This window comes from Asparagus officinalis, chromosome 1, assembly GCF_001876935.1.
Source record: "Asparagus officinalis chromosome 1, Aspof.V1, whole genome shotgun sequence".
In the NCBI taxonomy this organism is placed as follows: domain Eukaryota; kingdom Viridiplantae; phylum Streptophyta; class Magnoliopsida; order Asparagales; family Asparagaceae; genus Asparagus; species Asparagus officinalis.
The window spans coordinates 26,005,792-26,018,157 of record NC_033794.1 but is presented as its reverse complement, the minus strand read 5'-3'; the positions used below and the strand labels follow the sequence as shown (position 1 = coordinate 26,018,157).

Below are 12,366 nucleotides of genomic sequence, written 5' to 3'. Positions count from 1 at the left end.
AACCATCATTTTTAACAAGCCCTCTTAGTAGGCATTGTCGGTTTTAAAAGGTTGTTTGTGCTCTCCATTTTTGAATTGTATGTGCTCTCAGTTGAATACTGGGTTTTTGTGAGGTGTACATAACTTCATATAAGGTGGATGAATAAAAGTTCTTTCATTTACCAAAAAAAAAAAACTATGAAATCGTCAAATATGACAAGCACTTGCTCTTTGTTTGACCTTGTCTCTCATTATAAATGGTCTCCACCACCTACATTTGTGATCAAGATCAACGCGGATGCTTCATCGAAGAAGCATATTTTAGTGATAGGAGTCATTGCCCGAGATCACGTTGGAAACCACATTCTCTCCCTCGCACTTTTGTCCCCCCCACCCCCAACTCCTCTTGAATGTGAAGCTCAATCTCTCCTTTTGGGTCTTCACCCTACCTTCTATAAAGGGTCGAGTGACATCTTGGTAGAATTAGACTGCCTCCCCCTAGTGCTCATGCTACTCGGAACTATCGCCTAATCTCCACAACTTTCTACCATCACGGATGATTGTTGATCTCTTTTTAAAGATTAAACACCTCAAATGTTCGCCGCATCCGACGCACGGGCAACATATACGCACATGATTTAGCTCAATACGCTTTGTAGATATAAATGTACCACTTTCTCACTCTCTTGTAGGTCCAAACTATGTCTGTAGCCAAATTATTCTTGATGCCCCTTAATAGAATCATTGTATGGTTCCTCCAAAAAATTGGTGATAAGGTTTTTCAAGCAGGTGTGGTATTGCTACCTATTAGAAAATTAGATGTGCTAGTATGAATGGATTGGTTAGCCAAACATCACGCCCACATAGTCTGTTGAGCTATGATAGTAATATTTTGTTCACTTGGACAATCAAAGGTTGAATTGAAAGGAGAAGCAAGAAGATACCTCCTACATTATTTTTTGCAGTAAAAGCCTGAAAATTTTTATGAAGGGGGCATGAGGGATATTTAGCTTATCTGATAAATAGCCTAATCAACTAAGTATGAATAGAGGAAGTCCTAGTTGTAAAGGAATATCATGATGTGTTTCCACAAAAATTAATGTCTTTACCTCCAAAGCGAGAAATTTAATTTGTTATTAAATTAGTTCTAAGAGAACTCTATATAGAATGGTATATGCATACTGAAGGGGTTAAAAGCATAGCTGCAAGAACTATTGGAGAGAAATTTTATTAGACCTAATGCATCATGTTGGTGAGCACCTGTATTATGTAAAGAAAAAGGATGAATCCTTGGGACTCTGTATAGACTACAAAGGCTTAAACGGTATAATGATAAAGAATAAATATTCTTTCTCTTATTGATGAATTCTTCGACCAACTACAAGAAGCAAGAGTATTCTCTAAATATGATTTAAGATAGGGATACTATCAGTTAAGGATTCAAGAAGAAGATATTTCTAAAACTGCATTCAAAACAATGTATGGACATTACAAGTTCATAGTCATGCCATTCGGACTGACCAATGCATCAGCTCCCTTCAAAGATCTACTGCATAGAGTATTTAAGTCATACCTAGATCAATTTTTAGTTATCTTTATTGATCATTGCTCATTCCAAGTCTGAAGAACATGAACAATACTTACATCATGTACTACAAACTCCTAGTCAAAGTTTTAAATGTCGGATATCGGGTTAATGTCGGATAGCTAAAATTCATGTTAGATAGCGAAAATCAGGGATTTGTAAGGAGACATATACTAAATATCGGATTGCCATATCGGATGGATTTTTACTCAGTTTTGGTCACCAAGATGGAATGCACTTGTTTTGTTATAGTTTATCCTACTTGAGTTGAGTATTCATCATCAAGACACGAGTTATTTTCCATTTCTTGTAGGAAAACATTAGAATATTATGCCAACAAATAAATAAAATACACATTGTCAAACTAGGACTTTCGAAGTACCTTACATAAAATTAACATGAAGTAAAGTGTCTTGCATTAAATTGACATAAAGTGTTAAGACTTTGAATTGATTTCAAGCTGCGGTTCAAACTTATTATTTTCATCACGCTTTTATGAATTCTCAATTTTAATTTGTAAAGACGAAGAGGAACGAGAGGAGTCCGCGCGGGAAAGAGAGCAATATTTTTTTTCTTTGCCCTAATCTGTATTATATGCTATCGAGTTACTATAGGAACAAAAGGCTAAAGAATAATTAATCAGGTTAGGCTTTTGAATATTAAACCCAAACCCCAATACTTGTCAACTCAAAAAAAATAAAAAAATCGACCTATTTTTGGTTTTTTTAAGGTTGAAAATCGGCCGATATGTCTGCAATATCCCCCGATATGTCCGCAATATCCCCCGATATGTCCGACATAGGCCTCAAAAATGATATCTGACTTGGAATGGCCATATTCGTGTCGCTTCAGCCTATGATTTGACATGTCGGCCGACATGTCCGGCATTTAAAACCATGCTCCCAGTACTAATTTATATGCTAAATTTAGCAAATATGAATTTTGGTAACCAAAAAAAATCATTCCTCAGACTCGTAGTTTCTACTGAAGGACTTAATATGGATCCGTAAAAAATAAAAGTCGTGATATCCTGAAAGCAACCTAAGAATCTGACAGAAGTAAGAAGTTTTCTAAGACTGGCAGGATACTATAGGAGATTAATCCACGACTTCTCAAAGTGTGTTGCATCATTATCAAATTTAACTCCAAAGAAGAAGACATTTAGTTAGAATAATAAATGTGATAAGAGTTTTCAAGAATTGAAGAAGCAATTAACAATTGCACCAATCTTAGCTTTGCGGTGGAAGATCAAAAGCAATATTAAAAATAACGAAAAAATGGGGTTATGTAACGCTTGACATCCTGTTAAGGATTAAGCAAAAAACACCAAAAAATCATAACATATAACGTAGGTTATATTGTTTATTAGTTATTTTAATATTTTATGAATACTAACAATTCATAATAACTTTAATACTTAGAAGCATCAAACTTTTTAAACATAACATCACAATTATCAAATATAAAAATATAGTATCACAATTTCTTAACAAATGTTAGTCCTACATGATTAAAAACCATTCTAAAAAGCATAATCAAATGATCAAATACGTTAACATCGTCAAGTTTAAGGATACAAAAATAAGTCTAAAATAAACTAAACACTTCCAACTCTCGAGCTTTTAACTTTAAAAAAATATTCTAAATCCTAATCAAGTTCACTATATCAACCAAACTAGACATGATTATGCAACAACAGTATAAAATTTTGCATATACGGAGATTGTGTGCAAACTTAATTTCATAAAATCTAGTATTACCTAAAAACTAAAAACTAACCTAACTAAAATCAAGTAATAACTGAAAGTAATTATTTCACCAGCACAATTAACCCACTAATTAATCTCTGTACTCTACTTTTGGGACAAATCTTAAAAAATTATGTTGAAGGGTAAAGTAATGGAGCAACAAGTTTGATATAATTTAGGGTAAATTGGCAATATAAAAGATTAGAATTTGGAAGATAATTTCAGAATCACTATTTATTTAAAGGATATAATCTGAGATGCCCAATACATAAATAAAAAATAATAAATTTATCTCATTGGAGTTGCAGAAGCTGGAAGAGTTTTAGAGGAGGTAAGGAGTTAGGGTTTGGGTTGGAGGAAGCGAAGAGATTGCGTATTCGCAAGAAATGAAAAGGGTGATCCGGACTAAAAGGTGTAGGGTTTAAATAATTAGGACGATGGAGATGCATCAACGCGTCCTAATCAAAGATGCAATTTTACCTAAAAATTCATGTTAACTAGTTATATAACATAATGACATTTAACGCAATATAACGTGTTTTTTCTGGATCAAACAATTACAGTGTTAAATAGGTGTGTTACATAACAAAACGGCACCGTTAAGTTACAAAATGGGTTATAACGGGTTATATAACAGGTTTTTTCAACATTGATCAAAAGTTTGTCATATGCATGGATGCCTCAAAAGAATGATTGGGTTATGTGTTAATGCAGAATGGAAGAGTAATAGCATATCCCTTGTGAAAATTAAAATTTCGTGAGGTAAATTATCCTACACATGATCTTGAACTAGGAGCCATAATATTTACTTCAAAGAAGTGGAGAACTACTTGCATCGGGTGACATTTGAGCATATACAGATCATAAAAGTCTAAAGTATATATTTACTCAGACAGATTTGACCTAAAACAGACTAGATGGATGGAATATTTAAAGGACTATAATTATACTATTAACTATCACCCTGGGAAAACAAATATTGTTGCTGACATTCTCAGTAGAAAGACATGTTAGCTACGATAACGGTCAAGAGATGGGAAATGGAGAAAAAACTATGCCAATGGTATCCTAAAGAAACACATGGGTACATTATTTGCAAATCTTCAAGTGCACCCAGTCATTTTGGAAATGATTAAAGAAGTACAAGATCAAGATTCTGAGCTATTACAAATTAGGAAGAAGGTGGATGAAAGAGCCAAGTCTGAATTCACCATAAGCTCAGAGACTTTTAAAGATTCAAGAGCATGTGTGCCTAATAATTCTGAGTTGAAGAAGGAAATTTTACAAGAAGCACGTCGTTCTAAGTATACATCAGCAACCATCAGGTTTATTGTAGTCATTACTAATACCAGACTGAAAATGTGAGCATATTATAATGGACTTTATTTCTGGTCTATCAAGGTCACCTAAAGAACATGATACAATCTCGTAATAGTAGACATACTCAATAAGTCAGCACAATTTCTCCCTATTAATAAAATGGATCGTCGTAAAAAATAGCTCAATTATATATTGATGAAGTAGTAAGACTCCATGAGATACCTGTAAGTATAGTATCTGATTGGGATCCAAGAATTGAATCTCGATTTTGTCAACAATTATAGATGAATATGTGTACTAGACTTGGTTCCAATACAGGTGGACATCCTTAAATAGATGGGCAACAAAATGAACAATACAAATGTTAGAGGATATGTTAAACTTGTGTACTTGATTTTGGTGGAAAATGGGAAACCATCTCATGCTGGTAGAATTTGCTTACAACAACAGCAACTGCCAAGCCACTATTGGGATGGCACCTTTCGAAGCATTGTACAACGGGCAGTGCAGTCAGCTATCCATTTGGATGAAGGCACTAAAAGAAAAATTTTAAGATCATATCTTGTCCCTATGTTTGAAGAAGCAATTGAAAAGGCTTGTAAAATAAGATAGAATGTTGGAAGCTCAAAACCGACAAAAAGCTATGCATACAAGTGAATGAGAAATTTGGAGTTCCAAGTGGATGATACTGTATTCTTAAAAATATCACCACATAAGGGATGGTTAAATATGAAAAAGATGGTAAGCTCAGCCTAAATCACACCCTTAAATTTTAAGAAAGAATGGGAAGAGTGGCTTATCGACTTACTTTACTGTCTAACTTAGGTGACATAAATGACATGTTCCACGTTTCACTGCTTAAAAAGCACAATCCAGAGCCTTCACATGTGCTCAACTATAGACTCATGAAGTTGGAAGCAGATATACCTTATGAAGAAAGGCCAACACGAATCTTAGACCACAAAGTTCAATAACTCTGAAATATGAGTATTCCACTAGTTAACATATTATGGAGCCACCATGGAACATAAGAAACAACATGGAAAAAAGAAGAGGAAATGCGATAAAAGTATGCATTTTTATTTAGTAACACAGGTAAAGTTTCGAGGATGAAGTTTTTATAAGGGGGAAAGTGTGACACCACACCTGATTATTCTTCACTAATAGCATGTTTTTTTTATTTACTTTGCATGATAATAATATTAAGTAACTTGAAGATTGTGACCCAATTTTATCTTTCACACTAGTATCATGCAAGGTTTTAAATATCGGTTATCAGGAATTTATCGGACGATCAAAATTCTTATCGGATAGCGGAAATCGAGGATATATCGTTGATAAGTAGTATTTATCGGAGTGATATACTAGATGGTGTATATATATAATATAATAACTAAAAATGTAATCTAACCATGCTTAATGAAATATAAACATACCAAAATGTAAATCATCATGTTTAGAATCACTAACCAATTGTAGAAAGAAAAACTTGCATCTTGACCGCACGATAAAACTATTCGATTGCATAGCCTTACTTATCGGCCGATAATCCCGATAAAAAAACCTTACTTATCGGCCGATAAGTACCGATAACGCCGATAACTCCCCGATAACTTGCCAAAAACGATAACCGATTAAAAATCCAAGTTATCCTATCGGAGAGCTCTCAAATCCGATAACTCGGCCGATAATATCGGTTATCGGCCGATATTTAAAACAGTGGTATCATGAGTGAGGTAGTATTCCTACCAAATTAAAATTTTGAATCTGAGGATTAATTTTCTTTCAAGGAATTAGTCTCTTGAATTTAAACATGAGCTATTTCATGTAATTATATTTATATTAAGATGTGTCTTGCTATAGTTCACACATTATTTATACGATGCTTCTCGTCCAAGGTAACTCTAGTAAAAACCGACTCATTCATGAGCCTAAGGTGATATGTGCCCTTGGAGATAAGTCCCTATCCAGTTTGGATGGGTAAGAATTTGTAGCCATAGTTGTAAAAATATCAAGTCCTGGCTACACAATATATAGGAGCTTAGACTCTGGTAGGAAGTATGCCTAAAACAATTGAAATTAAGCTATAGCTAGAGGAAATATTAGAAGACCCCAACTACGAGATTCCTGCACTCAAAAAAATTTATTATCATGTTCTAGCCATGCTTCCATCCAGTAATTTTTTATGTTTTTACTGGTTACTAAACGAAAGCATAATGTTTCTTTCTATTTAAATAATCCTTTTTAATGCCAACAACCATCTGATGTGTTCATAAGTATGTAAGATGAAAGGTTTACTAGTTTAAATGCACTTATAAAAATAATGTCATCTTTCTTTCAAATTGTCGAATCATTACAAGACATTATTATACTATTATTTGGCACATACATGCATATTACATAGAGCCTTGGTACCTCATATATTGATCGAAACACTAGAAAGGAACCGTCAGTGTAAATTAGGCATATTGATTAATTGATTAATTGATTGGCATACATCCATATTAAGCGGGGCTTAAGCCTCAAATTGTTATTGATATTGTTACCGTTTTATTGTGGATGGAGACATAACGGGTTTCAGCAAGTAAAATCGTTACTGGGGAAATTGCATTTGAGGCATTATCAATGATTCTTTTGTTTTTATTTCATTTTATTACCAATTTATTTTTTATTCCTAGCTTTTGGCTCACTAAAATACAACATATATACTTCGCAAATCTCATTGTGCTAGTGTAGCCCGCCCATTTATTAGCCTATATTTTTCAAATCAAACGGAAGTATAGAGAGCATGGTTGTGAAGAATAGATGATAATTTGTCTTGTAAATAAAGCTTGAGAAAGAGAACCATGTCTTATAAACTATCTGTGAAATAGCAAAAAAAAAATTGGTGTTTTATATTGTATAAATTTAGTCTAACACTCTAAACCTCCATCGAAGAGACACCTTCCACCTTTAATGTCACCAGCATCAAATATCCATCCTCCATCCGATGCCCCTTCTCCATTACACACTTTGTCCTTTCTGCTCTAATGTCATTGTCAACGATCTCTTTCCCCCTTCCGATGTTCCTACTCTATCAAGAAAGTCATCATCATTTCTGACTCCGTCACCACAGCTATCAATTTGTCAACCCATGTCCATTGCTCCTTCTCCATCACCATAGTCATCGAACCTTCTATCCTACTGCTCGCCCTCATTCATCTTCAAATCCCCATCTCCTACTCCATCATAGTTATCATTAATTGCTCCTCCATCTGACGTCATCATCTCCTCTGCTATCAATGAGACACACACCACCCCATAACTGCAGTCAAATACCCATGTTTCATCTATGATTTCACCTCCTACTCCGTCATCATCTAGACATGTATTCTCTCCATTATCAAGGTCATCAATCTCACTACCCATTGAAAGCTCCTCCGTCATAGTTCCACCTTCTCATACCCTATTGTCACAAAAACCACTTGCTACATCACCATGATCATCATCAATATGCATCAAAAAAACACATACTCCATTGTCACCGCCAAAGATGTTAAAGCCAGAAGTCTTCGAATATGGCAGTATCAATCTACCATTATCGACTGAGCCTGCTGCATCTCCATCGAAGAATCTAAGTACAAGTCCATATCAAGCTAAATTCTTCCACCAGCGGCTTCATCAAATTCTCAAGATGCTCACTCATAGCTGACAGTCTTTTTGCAACTCTACGAAGTTTATGGCTTCTAGTTATTCTTGTGTTTTTATTAGTAGTTATCGTTTAGTTACCATTCATTTCAGGCAGTGGCGGAGTCACATGGAGCTTGCCCTGGGCATCTGCCCAGGATAAGAAAGTAAAATCGGGAAGTCACGTCGTCGACTTCTGGAGGCCCGTCGTTGACTCTTACGAGGGGAGCCCCTCGACGATCGAGCTCGAGGAGCTTCTCCTCGCTTCCCCGCTCAAAGCTAGGTTGTGCCGACTACGACGACGAAGGAGTAGGAGGATGAGGCATCTCCTTCGTCGATATTTGCGCCTTGGGATTCATCGCCAGCTAGGATTATATTTTCTCCCAGTGCAAAAAAAAAATCCTGGCTACGCCACTGATTTCAGGTATTCGACATTGTTATTAGAGGGATTATTTACCACATTGTAAACATTTGGAATGAATTTTTTATTCTAATAGTATTGTGGTTTTTCACGGACATTTGTGTTTAAAGCATGCTCGTAAGCTCCTTCTCAGGTGAGCCTCTCTACAGTACTGGTTTCTAACTCACCATTAAGGGCACTAACTGCCTCCTCTACTGTTAACGTTATTATCGTATTTGATGCAATATCATTTTTTATGTTCGTAATAAATTCTTTCTGTAGTTGATTGATTTATTTATTTATTTATTTATTATTATTATTATTATTATTATTATTATTATTATTATTATTATTATTATTATTATTATTATTATTATTATTATTATTATTATTATTATTATTATTATTATCATTATTATCATTATTATTTATTAGTTTAAGGCTTCTAGTTTGTATCGATTTATTTTTGCTTTTTGCATTAGTTTGTGTTCTGAAGCTTGTTTTCCTGCTAATAATCTGGTGGTTAGGTCTAAGCGCAAAACAATGTTATATTTCATATATCACATAAATAAGTTACGGAGTCAGGTTCCGATGTGTAACCGTAAATCTTCACTACGAATCAATCGCCAAGTGTGTTAAACAGTCATAATATATAATAACCAATTCTACATCATCTATTTAATCGTAAATTCTTTCAACCATCTATTGCTTATTTTGCAATGCAATTGCTTTTTATGGTTCATCCTCATTTTACATAAACGTCTATTTATTTGATCATTCATTTTTAAAATAGATAAAAATTTATTCATATTTTTCTTATCTTTTGTAATATCTCCAACTAATAAGTTGAAGCTAGTAGGATCTAAGCAGAGCATAAGCCAATTCTGGATCATCATATTAAGCAATCAGAGACAACCCCTATATCTTCTAGCTTTTCACTTTGTCTAATACTTCAATCTGAAAGAAGAAACTAAGCATCTCATAATACTAATCAACTTCCATCTCTCTCTGTTTATATTTTAGTTACCCTCATAATCCTAACCTCATTACACTCGGATGCTTAGTTTAATGAAGCAGTCATCACCTATCATGAGTCAGACAAGAAATAATCTGACAAATCCTATTAGGATGTCATATATCATAATCCTATTGTTATTAAGTATACAGTGATTAACAAGCACTTTATCCTCCCTCAAACCTTGAATTAGACGTCCCTCCCGTATAAATAGGATTGCTATTCAACTTCAAATCTTCACAAAGCAATTAAACAATATCTTTGAGAAATTATAAATCTCAAAAGGATTACTGACCTTCCAAAAGAGGCAGACTGAGAAAGAGAACAGATGAGCATGGTTACATTCTCGTCCTCTGCTAAAAAGTCATTGCAATTGTAATGTTGATGATGAAAGGCATGACAACGTTCACAACCGCATATACACCAGTACCAAGTACTTCTATATCTTCTTCTTTATCATGGCATGCACATTGGCTAAAGTGGCAAAATCATCCTCATCATCATCATTGTCGTCATCATCAGCACCAGAAACACCACTCCTCTCCATCACCATCACCATCATTGAAGCCACCATCGTCTCCGAAATCTATGATATATATTTCTCTACTCTTTATTGTCCAAGGCTAAATTGTTATTAAATGTTGTATGATAGTCTTATTGTTGACATTAGAGATGTCCTATTGTTGTTGAGTTTTATTAGGCTTATTACTCGCGATTCAATTATATTTACTTTTTATACCATGCATGCTTACCGGAAACAAGAAGTGACTTTAAAGCATCGAATAACCTATGTGATATTATTAGAAAACTCAATTTTCATTCGGAAGAATTGATATATTTTATATATTTTTATTCTTAGCAGCACCCAGCCTTTTACTTATTCAATTTATATTTCCATACAGTTTATCCAAGTTAAATTGTTAAAGTTTTAAGTATATAATAGTAGCATTAGAGGTGATATATTGTTAATTTATATAGTAAGCCAATTATTCATGTGTAGATCTGTTTGCTCTACTTTTCATCCTGATAAACCTTTATCAGAATCTGGGCTTTCAAGAACTTTAAAACTTTGAACAACAGATCTTGTGTCAGAAGAAAACAGTTTTCCCTTAGAAACCAGAAGAAAAAACCTTTGGTTTATCATTTATTTTTTTATGATAATATTATACTTAGTTGATTTGTTTAGGCAGAATCAAAGTTATCCCTATATTTTAGATTAATTAATAGTTTTGTCTAAGTTATACAACCACCAAATGGACATATGTAAACGCCTGACGCCATGGTTGTGGAGTCCTTCAGCATCAGAGATTCTACCATCTTCGCCTCCGTCAACAAAGACACTCCGACCCTCATCTAAAGGAAGCACAACTAGAAGAATTATCTAAGGAACCATGCTATTGGTTTCAGTTGATATCTAAGAAAATTATTATAGTATGCCTAGAAGCCACATAATTCTGACCTGATAAACCTTGTAGTTGAATGCAGTGACAGTTACTGCCACTGGGGATGCGGATCCCTACCTTCAATCTCAACTCACTATGAGATCAACATGCACACAAGACAGAAACATTAGAACACAAAGAGTTACATGGTTTGTCTACCAAGCTCGACCTAAATTCAGAGGACATCAGTATAAAAAATCTATAACTAATAGATAAAAATATTGCAAGAGAAAACACTTATCTGTTTTCTCTCATACTCACACTCACGTAGCTTCCATCTCTTATCATTCTCAAAGCACCAATCTCATACTCATACACAGAACATACATACAGTTAACTGGTGTATGCTTGAAAATATCAAATATTTTAATACAGAACATGAGACTAATTCATCGAATTTTGATACTGCTTGTGTCATAAAAGTTAGATTATTTAGAATTTGATTAGGAATCATTTGGAAAATAAAAGAGAAAGTTGGTTAGTTAGCATTTGTTAAGTTAATCTATATATTAATTTAAGGCTAGTCTTCTTTGCTCTTCATCTTTTTATTTTTATTGTCTTAATTAGAATTAGCTTGTTAGTGAGTTAGCATCAGCCATCAGGTCTAATTTATTCGGATATATTATTCCCTAAAAAAGAAATAAGGTGTGAGAGTTCTGGTGAGTTTTTTATGGATATGAGACCAAAGTTATTTCTTTGGAGACATTGCATCAAGTTCTTTGGAGACATAGCATCAAGTATATATGTTCTTTATTATCCCTAGTATTTCTTCTTTCTCTTACCAGCCATTGGTACAAATCCTAGCACCACCCATCATTTATTTATATGCCTAATCAATTGCAATTGACGAACCTAGCTTAATAACGCCCAAGCCTAATAGGATTTCTTGACTATCTAACCAACCATGACTGGATACTCAACCTGATACAAGACACAAACCACATAATCTTCACGTTAGCTCGAATACAAGGAGTATGGAGTCTACAGACAGCCTAGGGTTGCACCCTTCTCATGCATTTTACATGCGAGTTTCATTCGCACTATGCCCAGTTATTTGGGAATAACCTGCATAATAAACATCAATCTGAGTATTCATGATCAATATATCATGCTCTTTGCCAAGCATTCATGAAAACTACGCCATGTTTGTATAACACTCGAGATTACCACAATACATCACGTGCTCCTTCAAGCAATTTTATTCACTACAC

The 12,366-nt window shown here is 34.2% G+C and overlaps 1 long non-coding RNA gene across 1 annotated transcript in view; it reads right to left on the bottom strand.

The window, feature by feature from the left end:
* Positions 1-12,366, bottom strand: part of LOC109821762 — a 40,968-nt gene that overhangs the window by 28,117 nt on the left and 485 nt on the right. The gene's annotated exons all lie outside the window — the stretch shown is intronic.